At 45.7% G+C, this 18,835-nt stretch overlaps 1 protein-coding gene and 1 long non-coding RNA gene across 2 annotated transcripts in view; one reads left to right on the top strand and one right to left on the bottom strand.

The window, feature by feature from the left end:
- SLC39A10 (solute carrier family 39 member 10) overlaps positions 1 to 2,147 on the bottom strand; it is a 57,895-nt gene extending 55,748 nt beyond the window's left edge. The window contains exon 1 of the mRNA XM_083407869.1: positions 1,807 to 2,147. The gene's annotated coding sequence lies outside the window, so the exon portion shown is untranslated. The remainder of the gene's footprint in view (positions 1 to 1,806) is intronic.
- LOC310665336 overlaps positions 1 to 18,835 on the top strand; it is a 93,767-nt gene that overhangs the window by 4,408 nt on the left and 70,524 nt on the right. The window lies entirely within an intron of this gene.

Raw genomic sequence — 18,835 nt, 5'->3', positions numbered from 1 at the left:
CCCTGCACCCCCCCACGCTACGCCACTGGTTCTGTTGCTACCCCCAATGGTGGCCTCAATTTCTGTCACACTGTTTTTTTAGAAAACACATTTTTAAAGAAAAAAAGCACTGGCCATATGCATGTGTGTATAGCACACTAAAATCAGAAATGCATTAGAATTGTACCACGAGGGCAATCTAGTCCAACCCTTTGCAATGCAGCATATATATTTTTTGCCCATCGTGTAGTAGCTAGATCAGGTTTCCTCGAACTCGGCCCTCCAGATGTTTTGAGACTACAATTCCCATCATCCCTGACCACTGGTCCTGCTAGCTAGGGATCATGGGAGTTGTAGGCCAAAAATATGAGGAGGGCCAAGTTTGAGCATAAGCGATTTTATCCTCAACATGCTTTGCAAACAAATCACAGTGCTCTCCTGTCCATTCTGCCACCTCCTTCAGGCCAGAATCTGATTGCATTTGACTGGAGTTTTCCTCCACTCTTGTTTGAGCCATTGGGCCAGTGACATGTTGCGACAGCCCCATGGTCGCCATGGCAGCCATGAAGTCCTGAGGCTCCCAGAGCCAGTCACCTTGGCATGGATGTTGAAGTCCCCCAGAGCCAGCAGTCGGGGAGTCTTCAACACTGCCTCTGAGACAACCTCTGTCAGCTCAGGCAGGGAAGCTGCTGGGGAGCAAGGCAGGCAGCAAACAAGCAGAATCTCTAATTTGCCCAATGCCAGGAACACACACACTAGATCCCCCATTAACTGGACAGAGAGCCTTAAGAGAGAGAGAGAGAGGGAATCTCTATAGCAACTTCCTCTCCCTGACCTTCAAGTCTACCCTGATGCTGCACTGAATGCAAAGGTGGTCACAGCTGGGTGAGACCAACTCCACCCTGCTCACCACCCAAATCTCAGTGATACCAGATCAGCCTTCTCATGCATAATCAGATCGTGCATGAAGGAGGTCTTACTGGGAGCCAACCTCGCATTCAGCAACAGCAGTCGCTGATAGGACAACTGCAATTTCCAGGTTGGAGGAGAGGCTGGCACATGGCAGTCACAAACTTCCTTTTTTAAAAAAAAAAAAATATTTATTACTTTTTCAACAATTTAAACACTACAAAACAAAACAAAAACAAAAAAGAACAATACAATACAAAGACACTACATAACACATTAAACTAACAAAACCAAACAAAAACAGTTTAAAACACTCAAACAATTTCAATATCTTGTCTTTCATTCACTTATTTCACCGACCTCCTCACACCTCCCTTTTTGTATTCCACTTCTGTCAATTGTTTCAGCAATTCCTTTCCATCTTCCTCTGTTTTCTGTCCTATAATTATCTTAACTCATTCTAACCTTATTTTTCCTTTAATATTCTATTAATCTATTTATACTTAAATCCTTATAACATTTCTACTAAAGCAATATAACTTCATTCCAACATTCTTTTAACATTCATGGCAGTCACAAACTTCCTGTGCCATATGCCCCTTACCCGGCCGACCCCCATGCCTCCTATTGTCCAGAGCCACTGCAATTGTGATCAGCCCTGCTTTCCCCTGCTCTCTTCCCAAGCATATCTTTTATCCCTCAATTTAAAAAACAACGAAACCCCCAAATTTAAAAACAAGTTTAAAAGCAGTTGAAAACCATTTAAAACATACTAGGGCAATAATAACAGCAACAGAACCTTCTAAATAATACCCCAACCCAAGAGTGTGTTCGGCTGCCTCAGCTTTTGTAGCTGGAGTCAGTCAGGGCCAGCTGGGGAAAGCCTGCAAGACAGGGAATAGTTCCCCCAGGACTTACAGCAAAGATGACCTCTTGCTTCCTCAGCAGCCTCAGCTTTTGTAGCTGGAGTCAGTCAGGTCGTGCTTTCCCAGGTCAGGTGAAAATCACCTGTAGGACAGGGAGTAGGTCCTCCAGGACTCACAACCAAGATGGTCTCTGGCCTCCTCAGCAGCCTCCAGTTTTGGGTTGGAGTCAGTCACAGAGCTTCCCTCCCAAGCCAGGTGGAAAAGGTATGCAAGGCAGGGAGCAGGTCCTCCAGGACTCACAACCAAGACGGCCATAACATGACTCAGAACCACCAAGAACAACAACAAGAGATAAGAACAGGTGAGAAACCCTTCTGTCATAAAGGCTCCATTCCCAGTAGGTCAAAAAAGGAAAACAGGTTCAGCTATGCATATTATTAAAACGCTCTGAGCTTGATTTCGACCACACGTTATTCATTAATTTCATTTTTTAAACACTATTAACCAGTTGAAGGGAAAAACTTTACTGTTCATCATTTGCCTGGCACTTTTATCCCTCCACTCACGTTAAATGCTTCCCACAGATGTTTCACAGATAGGGTTAATTCAGAAAGACATCTCTTCTGTTTTGTTCACATATACAGTGATACCTCAGAAGTCGAATGGAATCTGTTCTGGAAGTCGTTTGACTTCCAAAGCATTCGGAAACCAATGCGCGGCTTCCGATTGGCTGCAGGAAGCTCCTGCAGCCAATCAGAAGTCGCGTCGGACATTCGGGTTCCAGAGAACGTTCCCAAACCGGAACACTCACTTCCGGGTTTGCGGCATTCGGAAGCCGAAACGTTTGACTTGCAAAGTGTTTGGGATCCAAGATACGACTGTACAGTAGTTTCATAGCTTGTTCTCCACCCTCACTCCAGTGTTTTGAGTTACGGGGCAAGACATTAGGGGGCTCTTAATTAAACCCACAACCCCTGCCTTCTAGTTTAACCCAAATCAAGGTCGACTCTATAGGCTTCTAAACATAGTAGCTAGAGGGGCTGCCACAAATGGCTAAGAAAGCTAGGCCCCCTCCAGCTCCCTTTAATTCAAGCCGTATTTTCCCACCCATCCCCTGGGATCACATTCCGAGTCAGCTCTTAACCTTGCTGTTGCAAAGAGAAATATAACGGTAGCGATAATAATAATAATACTCCTTAATCTTCAGGAATGTGAAGATAAGGAACGATGAAAGTGTGCTTGGTGTTAGCAAACCCATGCCTAAGAGCCCTTGAGGATGCGACTAGATCTCGCTGACTAAAGGAGTGTAAGCAGCTGAATCTTGCCTATATGGCTAGATTTAGCACACATAGTTTAAAAACATACAAGATATGGGTCATCGTCGTCGTCCCCCTCCATTATCTGTTGGGGTAACTGTATACGGCAGGTGCTATATAGGCTTTTCTTTGAAGAATAAGCCTTTGCCGGGTAGTAATCTCATGCAAGGGGGGACGTGGGTGGCGCTGTGGGTAAAACCTCAGCACCTAGGACTTGCTGATCGTTAGATCGGCGGTTCGAATCCCCGCGGCGGAGTGCGCTCCCGTCGTTCGGTCCCAGCGCCTGCCAACCTAGCAGTTCGAAAGCACCCCCGGGTGCAAGTAGATAAATAGGGACCGCTTACTAGCGGGAAGGTAAACGGCGTTTCCGTGTGCTGCGCTGGCTCGCCAGATGCAGCTTGTCACGCTGGCCACATGACCCGGAAGTGTCTTTGGACGGCGCTGGCCCCTGGCCTCTTAAGCGAGATGGGTGCGCAACCTCAGAGTCGGACACGAGTGGCCCGTACGGGCAGGGGTACCTTTACCTTTACCTTTAATCTCATGCAACTGCTGTATGAAAGATAAGAAAGAGGAGAAAAACACTCTACCTCTCCATTCTTAAGGAAATCAGCCCTGAGTGCTCACTGGAAGGACAGATCGTGAAGCTGAGGCTCCAATACTTTGGCCACCTCATGAGAAGAGAAGACTCCCTGGAAAAGACCCTGATGTTGGGAAAGATGGAGGGCACAAGGAGAAGGGGATGACAGAGGACGAGATGGTTGGATAGTGTTCTCGAAGCTACCAGCATGAGTTTGGCCAAACTGCAGGAGGCAGTGGAAGACAGGAGTGTCTGGCGTGCTCTGGTTCATGGGGTCACGAAGAGTCAGACACGACTGAACGACTAAACAACAACAAACAAAAAACAGGTGGAAAACCTTAGCATCTTTCAAGCAGGATACTAATATACTTTGCTTTTCCTCATGGTTGGTGCTCCTATCTGGAAGAAGCATCATATAGGATCATTGGACCGATTTGAGCAGCAACTGGCGGTTGTGTGCAGAGATGGGCTGCACCGATAAGGCTTCTCGGAGTGATCTTATGCCAAGATGGATGGCTTGTTGAGTCCATGTACATTCTTCTAGCGGTGTGGTAAGACTGTAAGCCCAAGAGGCTACGTGGTTTAGACCACAGTGCCACCCGCTTCAAATAGGTACCGCTGCGGTGGGAAGGTAAACGGCGTTTCCATGCACGCTCTGGTTTCCGTCACGGTGTCCTGTGTGCCAGAAGCAGTTTAGTTATGCTGGCTACATGACCCGGAAAAGCTTCCTGTGGACAAACGCCAGCTCCCTCGGCCTGAAAGCGAGATGAGCGCCGCAACCCCATAGCTGCCTTTGACTGGACTTAACCGTCCAGGGGTCCTTTACCTTTTTTTACCTTAAGATTATGAGAAGGTTGCTGCAAAAGCTCTTGTCTTTCACCTCCTCCTTGTGTTCCGATCTTGTACGATTTTTCATCGCCTCTGGGCCAGAGTGAGAGAGGCAGGTGAACAAACAGGTTGCAATGTTGTTGTAGTTATTTATTAAATTGGTATAGTGCCCTATGCCCACAGGGCAACACAAAATCAAAATATAAAAACACAGAATACATAATAAAAACAAAAACAACCCAATGACACCCCCCAATACATTTTAAAAGGGCATTGGATGTTAATCAGCCAAAGGCCTTGTTAAACAGGAACGTTTTTGCCTGGTGCGTAAAGGTGTATAACGAAGGCGCCAGGCAAACCTCCCTGGGGAGAGCATTCCACAAATGGGGAGCCACTACAGAAAAGGCCCCGTTCATCATGTTGAGAATGAGTAGGTGCCAAACTCTGGACATTCTCATGTGAGGGGGGGAGAGAGCCTAATTTCCATTGGGCATAGAAAGAGGCAGCTAAGCAACACTATGTTAAGTTGTGGGTGAACATATCAGACGACAGAGCGATTCTTCAAACAGCTCTTGTTTATTCACAGGCCAGAACAGAACTTAACTGAAGGGTTCAGCCAGCCTGCTTATATAGAGCTCCACTAGAACGCAACAGTAACCATTTCCTGTAACTATCCAATCACTGAGCGTCACTTTCAATCCCTTATTTGCATATGTGGACCTGAGTGAAAACTATCTACAGTATCCCCCTGCTGGCCCAGGGTGAGAACTTCAGTACATAACACTCTATTTCTCCGGCCTTCTTTTTCTCAGGTTCTCAGAACCATCCGTGGTGCCCCGAAGAACCCCTTGGACTCCCTCTGCTCTGGCCACCTGCAGTTATCTATTTATTTAGAAGACTTTAAAAGCGCTTGATCAAAGAGTTCTCCAGGTGGTGTCTGAACAAAACCAAAAATAAAATGGCAGCTAAAAGTCACAAATCAATTGTGAAAACACCAAAATACATCGAAACCATAAAGATGAAATAAAACCTTTTGAAACGAACATCGGTAAGTAATTCATATTTCTGGGTATAAATGAAAGGGCCTGAACAAATGTGTCCAGCAGGTGTCTAAAAGGATATTGTGAGGGTGCGACTCCAAATATCTGAAAGACCATCAGCATCCCTACCAACCTTCTTGGAAGCTGATATTTGCAGAGTACTCGGTAGTTCCAGGACTTTCCTTGTGGCAGGTCCTAAATTGGAGAACTCCTTATTCACAAAGGTGTATCTATCACAGGGCAGGGGTGTGGAACCTTTTCGGCCTCTTGGGACAGATCCTTACCTGAACCCTGCCCTGTTGACCAACTTCATCACGGTGACGGATGATTGGCAGATGTTTGACCCACCTACCTGTCAAAAGTCCAGAGGTTTCCAAGCACCTGGGATGTGATGTTAGTTGTGGGGTAGCTGGTCGTGGCTTAGGGAAAATGCCTTTGTGGCCCAAATTGGGACCTGTGCCAAGCCATATCTGGCCCAGTGACTGGATGCTCCCCACCCCCAGGGTCTATCATCGTTCTTCTACAGCTTTTGCCACATAGCGCCGATGAACCTTCCTACTGGGGCCTCTGACAGTTAAGGTTACCAGATTTTTTTCAATGAATCCGGGGACACTTTTCAGTTTCAATGGATTTTGTATGGGGACTGATTTGTAAATCCAGGGACTGTCCCTGGGAAAAGGGGACGTCTGGTAACCTTAAGATAAAATATTTTGTTTCCTCGGACCCAACCTGTTTTTCTGCATTTATAGCAGTGCTTTTTTCTGGGGGGAAGCAGGGGGAAGCATACCCCTAAACCTTTTGTGAATCTTTGTACTTTTGTCCATTTACTGTATTTGTTTCCCCCGATTTGAACTATAAAATGGTGGTTTTCTTGAGTCAAAATGAGAGTACCCCTAAACATTTTTTAAAAGGAAAAAAGCACTGGTTCATAGTGTTGTGTTCTGTTTGGAATATTTTTACGTTTGTGTGTGTGTGTGTTTAAATCATTGCACAGCAGAACCTCGGTTGCCGAACACAATTTGTTCCAGAAGACTGTCCGACTTCTGAAATGTTCGACAACTGAGGCATGTTTGAAAATGGAAGCATTCGCTTCTGGGTTGTCGGCGTTCGGGTTCCGAAGTATTTGGCTTCCGAAGTGTTTGGCTTCCGAAGTGTTCGACAACTAAGGTTCCAGTGTAACCGTTTTTTCATCTGTTTTTATAACTGGATATTATATTGTTGAAACGTGCCTCAGGACTCTGCTGAAGTGTGAGTAAGGACTCATATAAATAAAAGAATAAAGGATTGACTCATAAAGGCGGAACAGACGTTATGTGGCATTGTGTAAGTGCACGCTCTATAGGTCGAAGCAGCCCAAAGGGGCATGTATGGAGTAAGGCACTCTTTATGTAAGCTTCGCATCATAGGGACTTGAAACAGCTTTTGCTTTCCACACTGGGGGTGTATCCTGACCAATATACACCTACCAACCCTGCAAACTGTCCAGTATGTGCTGGTTACTCACTACCCTTCTCCTGCAATAGGCCTCAGCCTCCAGAGGGCTGTGGCTGCAGTATTAGGTCTCCCATTTAGTATCCAAGATCAGATTAAGGGGTTAGGCAAGTTACACCCATCCAGAGCCAAACAGGATCGGAGCTGGGCTCTCTGTTCTAGATGTACACAAAAGGCGCAAGATAGGTATAAACCATGCTCACATCCAACACATAATTTTCAGCACCTGGGCAAAGTGGTATGTGGAGCATCGGGTTCCCTCCACCCACTTCCTTTGTGGCATCAAAAACTGTGTCCCAGTTAGCAACGTCCTCAAAAGTTTGATCATAGCTAGCAGGGGCATCTTACCCATAGAGGCTAGTGGCGCGGGGCACCAGGGCGCCAGGTTCTGTGTTGTTGTTTTTTAAAAATAACTTTTTTATTCAAAATTAAAACAAAACATATTATCCAGAAACATATCATCCTTATTCCCCCCCCATTTTTCCTCCATCCCCCCCCTCCTCCCACCCCCACCCCCTGACTTCCCTCAGTTCCAGTCTTTGATTTCTCTAAAAATTCTGTTTTCTGCATGTTACACAGTTGTATAGATCCTCAAACTATTTAGCTGATTATTATCAATAAAAGGTTTGTGAATGTTTATTCAAAACCAGCTAAAGAGTCCAGTTCGCTTTGTTGCGTCTTCAAATACTTTGTAAAGGGTTCCCATTCATCTTTAAAGTCACATCCTTGTCCTGTAGCTTGTATGTCAGTTTTGCCAGTTCTGCACAGTCCAACAATTTTTCTTGCCATGATTCTTTAGTTGGGGTTTCTTCAGTCTTCCATCCTTGTGCTACTAAAACTCTCATGGCCGTTGTCGCATACATGAAGATGTTTTTCAGCTTTTTTGGCAGATCTTTCCCTACAATCCCTAATAAAAATGCTTCAGGTATTAAAACAAATGTTAAATGGAACATTTTCTTCAATTCATTGTATATCATTTCCCCAAAAAATTTTAATTACCTTACAATCCCACCACATAGGATAAAATGTCCCCTCCTTTTCCTTACACTTCCAACATATATTTGAACTAGTTTTGTACATTTTCCCTAACTGCACTGGTGTTGTGTACCATCTGTACATCATCTTCATGTAATTCTCCTTCAATAGGGAACAATCTGTAAATTTTAAGTAGGTTTTCCATAATTCCCCCCAATCTTCCATCATAATGTTGTGACCTACATCTTGTACCCATTTAATCATAACTGATTTTATCTCTTCATCTTTCGTCTCCCATTCTAATAGTATGCTATTTCGGCCTTCAGTAGTTTCAAGGGTGCCAACTTCTGGAGGGCGCCAGGGAAGAGGCGGAGGCTGGACGCGGCACCTCCGGGCATCAGCTCGATGCCCTCACCCGCCTCCGCCATGCTGTGCCAAAGCAGCACTGCGCCCGGAGCCTCCGTCTGCTGTGGCTACCATGGTACAAAGCATCCAGCTGAGCCAGAAGGTGCTGCATCCAGCCTCTGCCCATAGCTGTCAACTTACAGACTTGAAAATAAGGGACCAGCAGCCTTGAAAATTAGGGATCATTAGCCAAAATAAGGGATTTTCCAAGCACAGGTATGTTCGACTTCTGAGCCCCTCCGAGCCAAAGGCAGAAAGCCCAGCCAGCAGCCAAACGAAGCCTCAATGAAAACCACTGTCACCTCTCCGCTGGGAAGTGCTGAGCAAAGGCGAGTCCCCAGGCAATGCAGCCAATTTGATTGGCACAAGGCATGCAAGCTCCACCCCCCAGTCGTTCTTAGACTTCTTATTGGGTGAGCAACACAGCCAAGCAACACAGCTGGAGCCTCCCTCCTCCCTGGCCGGCAAGGAGGGAGGGAGAGGAGCTGCTTCCTTTGAAACCCGGGAAATTTAAGGGACATCATCAATATGGGAGAGCAGCAGGACATGGCGCTGGGATAAGGGACTGTCCCGCCAAATAAGGGACGCTTGACAGCTATGCCTCTGCCTCTTCCTCGCCGGAGAAGCTGCCCTCCAGCCGCTGCCCACCTCCTCCAGCCCCACCGGCAGCGCTGTCCTCCCTAAAAACCTCTGGGAAAGGGGGGGACGCTGGAAGGAGCTTTGCACCACTGCGCCGGATATGCCTAAGATGGCCCTGATAGCTGGTCCTTCATCATTAGCGGGGGGGGGGTAGGTGGGTTTGCGGGCAGGGCGGTGCTGATGGCTTGCCCTTGTAGAACTTAGTGGGGGAAAGGTTGGGGACGAAACTGGAATTAGTTGGCTATCCCTGACACTGGATTCCTTCCTTGAGGCTTCTTGCCTTCCACCCCAAGAGTCCTCTGCCGACTTTGACCCACACAACACTTTTGATGCTGAAATCCGAGCCTTGCTCCACTTTATTTACGAATGAGGCAGAGACACGATTCTACAAGCTTGGCTACTACCGCTGCCACCTCTTGCGTGGCCCTTTCTATTTTAAAATAGCTCTTGCTTGAAATCATGAGGAGAGCTTCCTTTCAGCATCACACACACCCCACGTCCCCAGGAGCATTTTAGCTTCAAGTTCACCCTGAGAGTCACATGCTTCTTTTCAAAGTCTTTTGTAGTCCAGGCTGAAGTCAAATGGGTGACCTAGAAAACTTTCCCAAGTTTGTACTTTATACAAAAGCATAAAGGTTTCTTTAAAACGCACACACACACATTTTTAACAACCCAAGACAGCTGGAATCTCGGGGAAAGGTGCATTTTAAAAAGCACAACAACACAGCTTGAATTGAAATAACAATACCCTTTTGTCGGCAAACCAATAGACTTTTATTTCTACAGTCTTACCAGCTTTAGGGGATTTTACAGGTCAAGTGCACAAAATAAATATGGAAAAGAACCTGGTCCATTTCCCTTGGTTACAGCTAATCATACTCCAGAAGGGACAAGTTTTAGGCTATGCACATATTTAGTTACACATTTCTGCCAATCCTTGGGAGAGGGGATATAAAACACATCTAAATGGGTGGTGGTGGAAGACAACCGAATACCCACACAGCTAGATCTTATTTTGAACATTTCATTTTGCTTTAATTATTACTATTTTATTTCTTTGTTCTCTGTTGTGACTCAGGTTCAAAACGATAAAGATTTACTGTAGGAGGGAGAGGGAATTTCAGCTGGTGCAAACTTTTGCGCCAAACTAACCTCGCTGAAATTGTTTTCTGTGCCACCGTTTTTGTAAAATAATGATTATTTCAATCAGTTGCTGATTTGCAACATGATGCATTTTGAAAGAGGAGGAAAAGGAGAGAAAACAAAAGATTATATGACAAAAGTAACATCTTATTATGTCATTTTATAAGAATGCAAACCAATTATATGGAAGTCTATTCTTTAGATATTTATCATTCCATGCTATGATAAAGACCATCTCTCTATAAATCTGTAAACTTTCTGATTCTATTCTCTTTTGTATTATGTGTGCTTCACTAATACAGTACAACAATGTTCCATTTTTAAAAAAATTAGTCTAGAATGAATAGTGCTTTGGTTTTCTTCCACGATCTTGCAATTACTATTTTTGCTGTTCACAAACATATAATAGTTTCTGAATCAGTTTCAAGCCCTATATCCTTTAATTGTCCAGCAGCAGTACTTCAGGATCATTTGACAAAAAAATTAAAAGGTATAGGAGTCCCGCCCTCTTTTTCACCTGGACAGCTTTCTCATCAGTAATGTTGAATACCTTTTTCCAAACCAAGGCAAGAAATGAAAATAATAATATGAATGGATTTTCAGCAGAATATGTGCTCATTTTATGGCAGCTGGTTCAAGGTCAAAGTTCTCCAGGTTATTAAGGAACTCATGTGGAATTAGGAAGAATATTTGGCAGCTAGGACCACCCATCCCAAAAAAGGGCCACCCAATGGTGATATTCTGGAATAAGGCATAATCCCAGGACCTACCTGCAGATACTGACATTGCATAGAATGATTTTGCATCCCAAACAAAAGCTCTTAGCATACAGTGGTACCTCGGGTTAAGTACTTAATTTCTTCCGGAGGTCTGTACTTAACCTGAAACTGTTCTTAACCTGAAGCACCACTTTAGCTAATGGGGCCTCCTGCTGCCGCCGCACCGGCAGAGCCCGCTTTCTGTTCTTATCCTGAAGCAAAGTTCTTAACCTGAAGCACTATTTCTAGGTTAGTGGAGTGTGTAACCTGAAGCGTATGTAACCCGAGGTACCACTGTATTCTAATGCAAATGCATACACCTTACATGTAAATTGGCACACTCATTTCACTACTCAAGTAAAACAAAAACTCGTATGAAGTCCAAAACAATAAGAATTTGGCTCCATCTTTCTATAATATCTTGCTGGAAGACATCTTTGAAATGTTCTAGGACTAGAATTTCAGCTCTAAGCAGTAACAGGTACAAAATTACAAAAACCCCACAATGAATTATTAGGTTACATGTCCAACTGAGATAAGACAGATTGAAATCAGTGGACAAGTTAGTCATGCCCTTTTATTTTAATAGGTCTACTCAGAGTATGGCTTAGTTGGATACAACCCAAATATATGAAAACCTTATTCCTAAGGTTGTGATATAATGAGGGTCCCCCCCCCCCCCAGTATACTGTTAAAATGTACCTTGAAACCAAACAAGGGTCAATTTCGGTGCTGGGCTAGTCTACTGAAAAAACAACACTGTTTTTCTTTAAAACAAGAAGCTAATCTCCATACTCCCTCTTCTCAAATACGAGGCTGCAGTGACGCCTTTGCATTTTGAGAACATGCCTTCAAATTATCGATACCGTACATGGGCTGGGTGTAACCTTGGGAATCTTACACGTTGGTTCTTGCAACCTTTTTAATAATTAGCTTGATTACAGTCTTTTCATTCTAATGAGATCATTTACCTTCTCCTGAGTAATAGATGTGTTGAGAACTGGTTTCCACAAAGGACCTGGAGCCAGAAATTGCCTCACTCATGTGTAGGTTAGCCACTTTTATTTTCCCAGGCTGGGCTTTCTGTACCTTTGACAGGCATGTGCGAGAGGCAGAAATTCTTCAGCTGCTAAATTCCTACCTGCACTCAGGTAGAAGATAGGAGCCGTCCCAGAGAAAGCGATAAAAAGGAAGACGTCATCTTTGCTTGTTGAGAAAGTGCATTGCAAAGGATCATGGGAAAATCAATGCAGTGGCGGCACCAGTAAAAATATTTGGGGGGAAGAGACAAAAGGGGGGAAGCACATTTCTGGAGGTGGGCCAAACATATTACAGTGGTACCTGTACGCTTCAGGTTACATACGCTTCAGGTTACAGACTCCGCTAACCCAGAAATAGTACCTCGGGTTAAGAACTTTGCTTCAGGATGAGAACAAAAATCGCGCTCCGGTGGCGCGGCAGCAGCAGGAGGCCCCATTAGCTAAAGTGGTGCTTCAGGTTAAGAACAGTTTCAGGTTAAGTATGGACCTCCGAAACGAATTAAGTACTTAACCTGATGTACCACTGTACATCAGGGATGGCCTCTCTAACTAGCCTTGGAACTCTCCCAGTGTCAGATTTACGTTTAAGCCAAACAAGCTATAGCTTAGGGCCCCACTCTTTTGAGGGCCCCCCAAAAAATTAAAGGGAAAAAACACGTGGATGTCCATTTCCAAAATATAAGATAAAAAACAAATAAAATAAAACCTACATACAGCAACCATGTTTTGTGCTGTGTAGGCTCCTATGATGTAAGTAATGGGCCCCGCCTGCTAGCCTGCTCCCTAAAATATCACTGGTTTGCTCATTTCTATATATAGGGTGCCTAGGGACGCGGGTGGCGCTGTGGGTAAAAGCCTCAGCACCTAGGGCTTGCCGATCGAAAGGTCGGCGGTTCGAATCCCCGTGGCGGGGTGCGCTCCCGTTGTTCGGTCCCAGCGCCTGCCAACCTAGCAGTTCGAAAGCTCTCCCAGGTGCAAGTAGATAAATAGGGACCGCTTACTAGCGGGAAGGTAAACGGTGTTTCCGTGTGCGGCTCTGGCTCGCCAGAGCAGTGATGTCACGCTGGCCACGTGACCCGGAAGTGTCTCCGGACAGCGCTGGCCCCCGACCTCTTGAGTGAGATGGGCGCACAACCCTAGAGTCTGTCAAGACTGGCCCGTACGGGCAGGGGTACCTTTACCTTTACCTTTATATATAGGGTGCCTACATTCTGCATATTTTGTTACGTTCAAATGGCTTTAGATGCCTATTAGGTCCATAAATTACCATATAGCATATATTCAACACAAAAAACAGGGACTATTTGCTGTTGACAGACGACAGCTGGACATATAAAGGGCCCCATTACCTTCAGTAGCTTAGGGCATCATCTAACCTAAATCCAGCACTGGACTCTTCCAAACCATATCCCTTACCGGTTACCCTCTTCGAGTGTTTTGATCTAGGTGGAACACCTCCTTGAACTCTGATAACTTTGGATAATGGGTAGAGAAGGGTAGGGGTGTAGAAACTACCCTACTGAATAAAGTTAAAATTTACCGGTACATTCATTGCTCCACCCACTCGTCTCTGGCCGCAGCCACCACTGCCATGCCCACCCACCAAGAGGTTGCCCAGGGAGTTCCTTGCCACTGGTGTTGGATATTTGAAAGAAAAATGAACAATATACAGTGGTCACTTGGTTCTCAAACTTAATCCGTTCCGGAAGTCCGTTCCAAAACCAAAGCGTTCCTAAACCACAGCACAATTTCCTACAGAAAGTAATGCAAAACAGGTTAATCCGTTCCAGACTTTTAAAAACAACCCCTAAAAACAACAGCAATTTAACATGAATTTTACTATCAACGAGGCCATTGATCCATAAAATGAAAGCGATAATCAATGTAATGTACTATAAAATAAATAAGACAGTATTGTAGATGTTAAAAATTAAAATTTTCTGCGCTGATGATAGTCATTGTTTGGATGGGGGGCTTTTATCCATTTCCTCAGTCACACAATCAATCAATCAGTAGCTGAACTGGGTTCCACACAGTCACAACAACAAATTAACTGAGAAACGTCTTTTTTTAAAAAATAGCAAAAATAAATAGCAAAAACAAAAGTGTCAAACTTAATCCATTCCAGAAGCCCGTTTGACTTTCGAGATGTTCGAAAACCAAGGCTCAGCTTCTGATTGGTGCAGGCGCCCCGGAAACAATAGCCGACAACCGCATCGGACGTTCGGCTTCCCAAAAACGTTCGAAGACCGGAAAACTTACTTCCAGGTTTTCGGTGTTTGGGAACCAAGGCGTTTGAGAACCAAGGTACCACTGTAGTTCACATCAACATTCCCATCTTAAACATGCTTCTGTTCGTCTTGATGGAGTTAACTCTCAAGTAAGCATGCTTAGGACTTCAGCCTTAGTTTAATTTCCAATTTGTGATTCAGTTATAATTTCCCGGTGCAGACAGAGTCCTCCCCTTACCCTGCTTCCATTTACCATAACTAGTGAATAATACACAGAACCTCTATCTCATGCAGTGGGGTAGCGTGGGGGGTGCAGGGGGGGCTGGCCGCACAGGGCGCAACATCTGGGGGGCGCGCTCTCGCACTCGCAGCTCTCTGCCCCTACCTGGCTCACTCACTCTCTCTCACTGCAGTGCTGGCTGTGCGAATCCGATCCGAGCCGCCGGGTCACCGCCCACTGTGGAGGGGGGGGGTGCCAGGCGTGCGGTGCGGTGCGGTGCGGAGAGAGAGCGAGGGACTATCTGGGGGAGGGACAGTGCAGCGGGGGGCGCAAATTACTTGCCTTGCCCCGGGTGCTGACAACCCACGCTACACCACTGATCTCATGTCAGGAATATCCAGCAATTGGAGGAAGGGCAGTAGCATGGGAGGGAGACTTTACCCCTGGAGCCACTCAGCTCCTCTTGCCCTCATTTTGATGGCCCCTTTGGATCTATGGGCTAAATACCAGTTGTTTTACTGGTAATTGCTTGCCCTCCCTCCAATACAACATTATAGGTCACTTCAAAAAGCTACCTTAGGGCAAAACACGGGTAATGGATGTTTGCAGCCTGTTCCGTACATAGAATTAAAAACAATAACAGCCAGCCAGCCAGTATTTAGCCAGCCCTTATCCTCCCACCTTTAACTACGCCAGCTCTGTAATTCTCCAGAGATGGCTTTAAAATGGGGAGTAATGAATATAGGCGTACGTCTCTCCCTCTCCCCCATTTTTATTTATTTTTTGCTGACATTGAGGCTTTGTACACACCACCATTTACTCTGCATCCAATGAGCTCCCAACATTTATTTTTTTTGGATGCTGTTTTTATACACACAGCCCACAACTGTCCTGGAGTTTTTTGGGAACTATTACTGATCGATGCGTTTCCCCTCAAACCAGCTTCCATCCAAATGGAAAACTTAAGTGACATTCACTTTGCCATTGAGCTGTGAGGTCCTGTATATACATATTGAGCTTTTCGGGGCAAAGGGTTTTTTGTGTGTGTGCCAAAGCACACTAACAACATGGGCAGCCATTCGTGCAGATTTTCCTGGACATTTCAGCGATTTCCACCTGGACTCTGTTTAAGAAGGCGACCTGGAAACTGCAACTAATCCAGAATTCGGCAGCTATACTGGTGACTGGGAGTGGACGTCGAGACCATATAACACCAGTTCTGAAAGACCTACATTGGCTCCCTGTATGTTTCCAAGCACAATTCAAAGTGTTGGTGCTGACCTTTAAAGCCCTAAATGGCCTCAGCCCAGTAGACCTGAAGGAGCGTCTCCACCCCCATCGTTCAGCTCAGACACTGAGGTCCAGCTCCATGGGCCTTCGGCAGTTCCCTCAGTGCGGGAAGTGAGGGTACAGGGAACCAGGCAGGGGGCCTTCTCGGTAGGGGCACCCTCCCTGTGGAACGCCCTCCCATCAGATGTCAAGGAAATAAACAACTATCTGACTTTTAGAAGACATCTGAAGACGGGGGGGGGGGGGGGAGGAAGACTAGAGTTCCCAGAATTCTTTGAGGGAAAGCCACGTGCTTTGAATGCAGTGAAGATCAGGGAGACTTTATTCCTGTAAATACGTGTAGGTATCAATGGAAAATTATGGAGAACTATATTGAATATGCTGACGCACAGAACTGACTAAACAATGATCTCTTTTTTCATTTTTGACAGCAGTTTTGTACTACCTTCTTCTATTTCTCTCTGAAATCTTGACACTTTATAATGAAATCCTTTCTTTTTATCATTTTTAAAAGTTTCATTTAGTTGGAAATTTTGTAACCAGTTTATTACCATCTCTCTTACTTCTTCAAAGTCTTTGAATTTTAATTTGTTGTCAATTTCTGTTAACAGCTCTCTATACTGCTTCTAATGGGGAAAGTCACCATGGTGTTTTCTGCTTTAATAAATCTTTATTTTTCTCCCAACGCTCCCCCACAAAAAACCCCCAATGATCTCTTTTATTTTTATTTTCATTTCTGACTGGCGTTTCTTTGATTGATTCATGGTCTTGTCCTTTACACGTATGTTGTGTTGTTGTTGTTGTTGTTGTTGTTGTTTTATCGGTGTGTTTTATACATTCTGCAAAATCTAATAAACACATTTTTTAAAAACCGGTATAGGCCTGGGTTTCCTATGGGAACCATGATTTCTCAGCCCCAGCACTCAAGCTGCAACGTGGGGGACAATAATACTGATCGCACAGGGCTGGGGTAAGGCTTTCCAAAGCGAAGGATGCGAAGCACTCCGAAAGCTCTGGAGCAATGTGTAAAAGCTAATGTTTATTATTATTGTAAACATTAGGCCAGCTGCTACCTTAAGTACAGTTGTGGGCCCAAACCAGCCAGCCTTTGCTTGAGTAAGTACTGAATTAAGGCATTCATAGCTCCTGCAAATAATATATACATTATACATAGGCAACCCTATCAGGCAAAAGTAGTACAGCACACAGATGTGGCTTAGAGGGAGGCCAGATAGTGAGGCAACTTGTGAGAAGGTGGTTGCGCAGCTCCCAGCGCAGCTGAGTCAGATCTCAACATCTGGGGAAAGTAACTTAAATGAAATAGGCACAAGCACACTGAGCCAGACACTAATGATAAGCCATGGGGTTCTCGCACAAAAATAAATAAGGGGACAGATCTACCAGGGAAATGTTGACCCTTTCGAAATGTTCTGAAAAGCCCCTCTTTATTGAATCTATTTGTGATGCATCACAGCGGGTGAAGATGGTGGCATAACAGAGCTCACATTCCTCCGTGCCAGTCATTTTTAAAAAAAGACATACAGTGGTACCTCAGGTTACATACGCTTCAGGTTACATACGCTTCAGGTTACAGACTCCGCTAACCCAGAAATAGTACCTCGGGTTAAGAACTTTGCTTCAGGATGAGAACAGAAATCGTGCTCCGGTGGCCCCATTAGCTAAAGGAGGCCCCATTAGCTAAAGTGGTACCTCCGGTTAAGAACAGTTTCAGGTTAAGAACGGACCTCCAGAACGAATTAAGTATGCGGGTGGCGCTGTGGGTTAAACCACAGAGCCTAGGACGTCGATCAGAAGGTTGGCAGTTCGAATCCACGTGATGGGGTGAGCTCCCATTGCTCGGTCCCTGCTCCTGCCAACCTAGCAGTTCGAAAGCACGTCAAAGTGCAAGTAGATAAATAGGTACCTTTCCAGCAGGAAGGTAAACAGCGTTTCCGTGCGCTCCTCTGGTTTGCCAGAAGCGACTTAGTCATGCTGGCCACATGACCTGGAAGCTGTACACCAGCTCCCTCGGCCAGTAAAGCGAGATGAGCGCCACAACCCCAGAGTCGGTCACGACTGGACCTAACGGTCAGGGTCCCTTTACCTTTTATACAGGGCTGGCCTTCAGATGTCTTCTGAATGTCAAATAGTTGTTTATTTCCTTGTCATCTGATGGGAGGGGGGCATTCCACAGGGTGGACACCACTACTGAGAAGGCCCTCTGCCTGGTTCCCTGGAACTCCACTTCTTGCAATGAGGGAACTGCCAGAAGGCTCTCGGACCTGGACCTCCGTGTCCGAACTGAATGATGGCGGTAGAGATGCTCCTTCAGGTACACAGAGCTGAGGTTGTTAAGGGCTTTAAAGGTGAAGGAAAGACCATTCATATCAGGGCAAGATGGATAATGTTTGGGTTGGTGGTCCACCACCCAGAGAGGCAGTGGGTATGCCTCCCAGCTGAGGGTCACATCCTGTCTCCCAAATTATCTGTTGGCGCCACAGACTGAGAATGCTCTCGATGCAATCTGTTCACCAAAGTGGTGGCTGTAACCAAGCGTACCTTTTATTGGTGCGGCGGCTGAAATCCTTCCTCAAAAATAAGGACCGTGCTTCTGTGCTGCATCCCCAGATAACTTCTGGAGATACCCTGAAATTTCAGCTGGGGATAATACAGGTGCATTTGGCTGTTGAGTGTATGCAACTTTGCCTCCACCTAAAGTGTAAAAAGGGGACGCGAGTGGCGCTGTGGGTTAAAGCCTCAGCGCCTAGGGCTTGCCAATCGAAAGGTTGGCGGTTCGAATCCCCACGGCAGGGTGCGCTCCCGTTCTTCGGTCCCAGCGCCTGCCAACCTAGCAGTTCAAAAGCACTCTCAGGTGCAAGTAGATAAATAGGGACCGCTTACTAGCGGGAAGGTAAACGGCGTTTCCGTGTGCGGCTCTGGCTTGCCAGAGCAGCGATGTCACGCTGGCCACGTGACCCGGAAGTGTCTTCGGACAGCGCTGGCCCCCGGCCTCTTTGAGTGAGATGGGCGCACCACCCTAGAGTCTGGCAAGACTGGCCCGTACGGGCAGGGGTACCTTTACCTTTAAAGTGTAAAAAGGGGGTGCTGGTGGCGCTGTGGTCTAAACC

The sequence above is a fragment of the Podarcis tiliguerta genome (assembly GCF_965153285.1).
Source record: "Podarcis tiliguerta genome assembly, chromosome: 1".
NCBI lineage: Eukaryota > Metazoa > Chordata > Lepidosauria > Squamata > Lacertidae > Podarcis > Podarcis tiliguerta.
This window is presented reverse-complemented; position numbering and strand designations above follow the sequence as displayed.